Genomic DNA, 7,335 nt, shown 5'->3' with positions numbered 1-7,335 from the left:
TTCTTCCATTACACCCACAGCTGGGCAACTCTCTCTGTGTAACACAAATGATTTATTTATGTGAATTTTTGCATACATGAATACAAGCATGACACATTGTAAGAATTATTAAGTTTGCTACTTCATCTAACTAAACAAAGCCCCCTGCTTTTGACATCCTTTAGTTCTGCTCTTTATTTCATTTAATTAACACTTTTAGTTGCAGCTTTTTCTACTTCTAGGATCCAAAACTTACCTTCATCAGTAGACGGCTTTGTGTGGTCTCTGCTTTATTCTCATCTATATATTGAAGTGTAAATTAAATCTTTATCTCTTATTTCTAATAACAATGTAAAGACTGTTGATATACTGACCATATTTCATTTGAGTTCCAAAGCTACTTCAGCTAGGCTAATTACCTTGTAAGACCAGCTTCTCTACTTCCTAAGCAGAACTCACCATTCTTGGATAAACATCATGCGTTTCAGTTCCCCACAGTGTGGCCAGAGTAGTGTAGATGTCAATCATTCAGCTGTTAAGCATCAAGACATACGCATCCATTTTGATCCGGTTGTTGGTTTTGTTTGTGTTTGAGAAGCTGTTTATTAAGAGTTGGGCCTTTTGGCAGAAATTTCTTTTAATTCTTATTTTGAGTAAATTAAAAAATTGCTTTAGTAGCATGCTGAACAATCTTGCTGTAATACAAAAGGACTCACTGTCCTGCAAAAGGGTGTATAGCACACGAGAGTTCAACCAGCTGCTATTTTTTTCTAGTCTTTTAAAATTACGTACAGAATATACAGATCATTATAGACCAGTAAATATGCAACACTTTGCATTCTGACTAATAATCTGAGTCCTATTCTAGACCCAATGAGTAACTAATGTCTTGGATGATGCTTATAACGACTGATTGCCAAGCCATCAGGTAGCAGAGCCAGTCCAAAAGTTGTCTATACAATATATATGTGTTCCGACCTACTCTTTTGTTAAGCAGTCTGGAGAGAAAATGCCACAATAGGTAAATCTTAGTGTTTTTCTTAGCCAGAATCAAAGAAAAAGTATTGGATTAAAATTTTGAAATGCCTTCCGCATTTCTAATTTACTTTTTTTTTTTTTTTTTAATAGGGGTCAGGTTGAAATTAAATATTCTCCCTATAAATGGTTAAAATAGGCTTCAAAAAGGCAAGCCAAACTTTGCTTCTACTTGAGCAGGTTTCTCCAGTTGCAGCAGCAGATCTTCAACTATGATTTCATTTACTAAAGAAAAAAATGCTGTTTACTAACTACTAAGAGAAGACAGAAAAACCAGCACTTGTTCTGAAAGGGGATTGTATCAATTTCGTTATTTCATTAAAGAGCAAAATCCACTGCATGGTCTTTCTAAAACTGTGATTTACATTCTTTAAAATCTTCCTCTCATTATAAAAATGATTTCCGGATGTCTTTAAATCAAGAAGGAAGAAATACATGGACTTTTCCTAGCTTGCTTGGGGTCTTAGATAAGAGAAAGCCAAACATAACTATCATCTTCCCTAAATGTAATTGTTCCTTAATAATAATTGGGTTTTGACATATTTAATGTGGCCATCTCATCCTTTCACTGCAGATCAAAACAAGAATTAGTAAATAATCAGGCTACAGTTTAGAAAATCCAAATCAAAAGCACTTGCTAGGGAGATGGTATGGGTTACTTAACATTCTCTTTGAATTAACTTTCTTAAGGCAGTATGGGCAATCCTGGTCCTTGCCAACAAGGCACCAGCCATGGATGTAGGATTCATGAAACCTGAGATCAGGTGTATAGTTAAAAGTTCTTTCAAATATAAAGAAGGTCCAGTGCTTACATCTGCAAACCTAGTCAAACCATCAACAGATTATTTTAATGACTGATTATGGATACTGCTTTGTTTTATAACTGAGCAATTTCAACTTAAAATATTTAGAATTATTTTGAAGTTAAATCTGATGTCCTGAACATTTAGACTGGTATTCATATTTCCAGCTTGCAAGAAGCCAGGATCCTTTTATGAACTGCAGAAGGGGGTGATTAGTAATATTGTTCCAACACATATGTGATACCTTTCACTTTAATTTCTGGAACGCAAAGTGAGGAGTTGTTTGGTATCCCCAAGTATGAGACACTTCATCTTCTGTTCGGCTGTAGGGTATGTATGTGCCATGTTTGAGAAAGATTCCACATCTGCCTTAAAATTTACCCACAAACACAGCCCCAGGTGCAGCTGGGGGAAATCCTCTGCTGTATGGGGGAGTCTGGGTTAGCAGACCTGGCCACTGGGTCAGCATGCCTAATCTAACATACTGCCAGGCACACCTACACCAGCTGCGCACAAAGTACCTGGAAGGTGGACGTAGGATTCAAACTGTGGTGTTATGGACACTTTTGTGTCAGTTCATCTGTCAAAAAGCTGCATGGCTTCAACTTGTGTCACAGAACTGAAATATATTTCATGCTCCTATTTTTATTTTTGTGCTACGTTGTTTCTGAATGTGGTTTTGGTTCCTTTTTTTTTTTTTTTCTTCGTATTTATTGCTGCTATTATTTTTTTAATGCAGTATAAAAGAGGAGAAAACAAGTGTTCCATAATTACATGGAAAAGATACACATGATTACAGGACAGCTGGTAGGTATTTTCAATAATCCCTTCTTCATTTATACCCACAAGAATTTTCTGCCCACAGACTGTACAGATGTCACTGGACAAATTCCTTGTTGGTATGCCACTGATGCTGTAAAACTGTCAAGATCAAATTTACAGGAGAAAAGAAGCCAAAGAACAACAAAATATTTGCTTAAAATCAAGGGTGCATAAATACATTTTAAATGCTGCCAGAGATAAGGACAACGTGGAAATGGCTACAGTTGTCTCAGTTTACTACTGCCAGGATGCATACAAAATAAAATCTTACTGCTGACGCAAAAAAATCAGCAACTGTCTGCTTGATTTTAAGTAACTGGGACATAGGAGACTTGTGCTAAGGTAATCACTTAATTTGGAAAGGGAAAATAAGAGCTATAAAAAGGAAAGGGCAAGAAGAATCACAAACTTTGGGGAAGTAAGAAGCTTGTCTCCTATGGAAAATTATGTAGCCTCTTGTACATAGGGGCCCACCTATTGGAAACCCCAAATCAGACCCTGGCATATGTTGCTGGATACTACTTCACTAACACTATTCTTCTAATCATAAGATTGATGAGGGATCTCAGCAGTTTGTCTGTGGTACAAAAACAGCTCTCCTCACGAAAAGTGAGGTTGATCTACTGCAAAAGTATCAAGTAGAACTCATTCTCATGAATCCAGGGGCACAAGAGATTCAGTAACTCACTTCCAGACCTTCCAAGTGGTTTTCAGGATGATGATCCTCAGCACTTACACAAATAGTGTAAGCCATGTAGTCAGAACAAATCTCTGCTAAGTCTCTTTCCATCACTCCATAGTACAGCCTGCAAGAAACAGTGACACAGCAAAAGCCATGGAGCCATCAGACTTCATTCATTCATAAATTGACAAAAGAGTACTCAGGTGGGTCTGTTCTTGTCCAAATTGCGAGAATAAAATATCAACGTTTTTTTTTACTCCAGGTAGCTCCTGCTTACTTCAAACTGCGAGTTTAGTTTTGTTTTCTCTTGCAGCAGCAGACACACTTAGAAGCATCAATATGCTTCATGGTAAGCGACATTGAAAGTGGGCTATGAACTGCTTTTGGAGTCATGACTACTTAGCTCTGTTTATAGGAAGGCCAAACTGACACGTTTTCTTACAGAAAGGGACTTTTCTGAGAGTCTTATTATACAGAACAATTAGATAAATGTAATTGTTTTTCAGAAGTAATGAGATCGGCCAAATCTAAATAAGGCAGTATCTGAAAGAGCCCACTGTTCTCCTGAATAAAATCTTTGCTAAATTGCAGCAAGCTGTGTTTAATCCAGTATCCCCTCAAAACCCCAACCCAATAGAGTCTGCAAAAACGTTAACATCTCTTGCCACCTCTCCGAGATTATATGTGTTACAGGTCTTGGAAGATTGAATTCTGGCTAACAAATACTCATAAAAATAGAGCTTCTCAGCATTAAGAAGGACTCATCATTTCTGCTGCAATAGGGCACTAAGTGAAAACCTTTAAAATAGAGCTAACAAATTTTGTATTGTTATCTTTGAAATACACTGATGGGGGCATTTACCTGGTTAAATAAAATACCTCAGCAGAATAAAGCTTAATGGTATTGGTAACACAAGACTGTTAAGTTTCTGCCCAGAATTTTCCATCAGAGCTACATACTTTTGAGTTAATCAACTATACAGCATATGGTCAGTAAATCTGACACTTAACGGAACAACTGATTCATTTATGTGCAATATCTCCAATAGCTCCAAGAAGTGTTGGACTTACAGCAGATGTATTATGTAGTTGATCTACACACTGTGGATGAATCCCTGGAACTTCTGGTCAGACTGTACCTCAAACAGCGTCCAGCACAGTAGCTCTGGCTGGCCTATTTGTCAGACAGGAATTCTGGACAAACATAAAGAAAATCCAAATTCTACCCAGGCAAAAATTCTGGTGGGGTCAACAGTACAGCATTGTCTTTGGCAATAGTCAAAATAAAAACAGGAGAACCCCCTAGCAACATTATAGCCTAGTAGAGTGGGAAATCATAATTTTCAGAAAGAATTATAATGTGGTTTTGGTATGAATATGCTTGTCTATTTTTGTTGTTTATGTCAAACCTTTTTATGTCTCATCACCTCCAGGTACATAAATGAAGAAGTGAGGATTAGTTTAGTTAAATTAGGGGATTAAATGAGTGAACACATGTATGAAGTTTAAGGTTTTTCCCCTCCTCTCTTCACACCAGAAGCACAAGTTGTAAAATGACTAAATATCAGACTTCAGAAAAACTATGCAGTAATAAAAATCAAGAAGTAAGAGAATTTACAGCTACACAACGTAAAAGGGATTTCATATGTTGAAGTGGGTGGTGAAGAGATCCGCCTGGAGCAGAAGAAAAATCTATCGAATAGGAAATTATAGCAGTTGCCAATCCCAATTTTATGTGAAGATACTGACCTAGAAAATAAATCCAAACGTGCTGAAATCCAAACATTATGGCTAGATAATCCAGAATTCCAAATGCATGAATCAGTTTATAGATCAGGAGGAAACATTTGTAGACCAACCTGTGGATAAGATACAAGAAAGACTGCTCAAGACCTTAAGTATTTTCCAGAGTGACAGAAAATGCCACATATGTAGCTTCTGCTGAAGTATTCATATAAATATAATGCAAGTTTTACACTTCTCTATTTCTTGCTTACTTAAACATGAATAAAAATGAAAAATTTCAGGGAAAAGAGAAACAACCAAAACCTTTTTTTTTTTTTTTTGCCTAAGGCTTCACAAGAAAAGGTAATTGTGAACAGATTGCTAACATAATTAAAACTAACAGTTGGGAATTCTGAAGGAGGAAGATGTAGGCCAGAGCAGAATAAAAGCAGGTGAAAAGAAACTGGGATAATTTAGGTATAGTCAAGTCAGTATACGACCAATGAGTTTTATTTAAAATACTTAAAAGTTAGCAGAAACAGCATCTGAAGCATTAATAATTGTCTTTGTGAGTTCAGGGTAGAGAGGCAGAGTTTCAGAAGACTGGAGAGAGAAGGAGACCTCTCTTTAGGGGAGTAAAGGGGGATCTAATAAATAAATTCAGACTATTTGGTATGTACACCAAATTGAGCTATCAGGCTAAATAACATCTGGAATGACTGCTGATGGTAAGAGCCTGAAGCATGAAAAACTGAAATAGAACTGATGGAATTAATTTAATTTTAACTCTTATTTAAGTCTTTTTCATTTGCATGTCACGTTTGATAACTGCTAATGGCCCTTTTTGTAATCTATTAAGATTTGTTCCAGGGAGATTCTTATTTGCTCTTCTCCTACAGCTTTCCTTTAAAAACAATATAAAAAAAATCCCACTCAAAACTAAGGCAAAAACAGTAAAAAAGAATGTACTGTTGTGATCTTCCCAAGAAAGGCTTGCAGGTTGCTCTCAAAGTGATGTAAACTGGAATAACTGAGAACATTCCACAGATGGACAGGGATCTACACCAGTAGAGTCTGATGGTGAAATAAAGAGGAACAACCCACATCTGCAGCAGTGTGACTAGCTGTTGACAGAATTGAGACAGGCATTTCAAAGTAATGACTTCCTATAGCTTCATTTTGCATGGTTAGGTTTGATTAACAGATTGCTAAACTGTAAAACTAATTAAAAATGTGACTTGTACAGCATCTGACACAGGAGGGCTTTTGACCCTAGAATAACGTTATCCTGCCTTGTACCTAGTTACTAAACAGTAATCCCACTGCAGCAAGTATTTATAACACTAGGATACAACTCATCAGACCCCCACATCCTATCCTCAAAAAACTAAACTGTCTACTGATAGAATTAATGCTACTGAAAAAGAAAACATCAGGTTTGTTTTCTAACTCAATTTATGACGACTGCAGGACTAAAGATTTGGGGGCAAGTTTTCTGAAATTGGTGGAGGCAGTTTGGCCTTTAAACCTTAGAACAACTCTTAGAAACATTCAGAAGGGCACATTTGACAGCATTAATTTGGGATGCTGCTCAGTTACATGACCAGACTACTGAAGGTTTTTCTTGAAAGCTTTTCCTCAGCACAACAAAATGCTGTGGCTTAAACTTTTAAACCTTTTTCCTAAATGAAATTATATCAAATTTGATATGTATATTTGCTTGAAGTGCCCACAGTGATGAAATATTCAACAGCTTTTTCAATGAGCAAATATTTGAAACCCACTGAAGAGTCAAAATTTGGTTCTCTCCATGATCACATTAATAAACCATGGATTTGGAATTGTGGAAACCTGATGATGACAAAGATAAAGCAAAACTGGCTTTGATATGTGTTTGCAGAGTTAGCTCCTGCATCCTTGCAGAAAGTTTACTAAATATTATAAAAAAATATCTGAGGGGAAATGGTTTTCAAATTTACATTTGGTCTGGAGTGAGGGGATTTGTTAAACGCAAATAAAAAGCACAATCAATCTAGAGTAAAAAGCTATTTCTATGGAAGATGAATCACCTTCCTTAACCCAATAAATAGAACTCTGAAAGAATGTGACCTTCCTGAAAACCTAACACAGTGTTGCAACAGATTTGAAGGGAAGCAGGACTGGATTCTTCTTCTAAGAAAAAGGAGAAACTCTTAAAAAAAATCCCCCAAACCTCAGAAAGCATGAAACTATTGAGGAAACTGACATTTCACAAAGTAAGTTTATATAAGGTAACAGAAACAACTGCAA

Source organism: Neopsephotus bourkii, unplaced genomic scaffold (assembly GCF_033783945.1).
Source record: "Neopsephotus bourkii isolate Nb327-2 ecotype Australia unplaced genomic scaffold, CSIRO-AGI_Nbou_v1 NB_168, whole genome shotgun sequence".
NCBI lineage: Eukaryota > Metazoa > Chordata > Aves > Psittaciformes > Psittacidae > Neopsephotus > Neopsephotus bourkii.
This window is presented reverse-complemented; position numbering follows the sequence as displayed.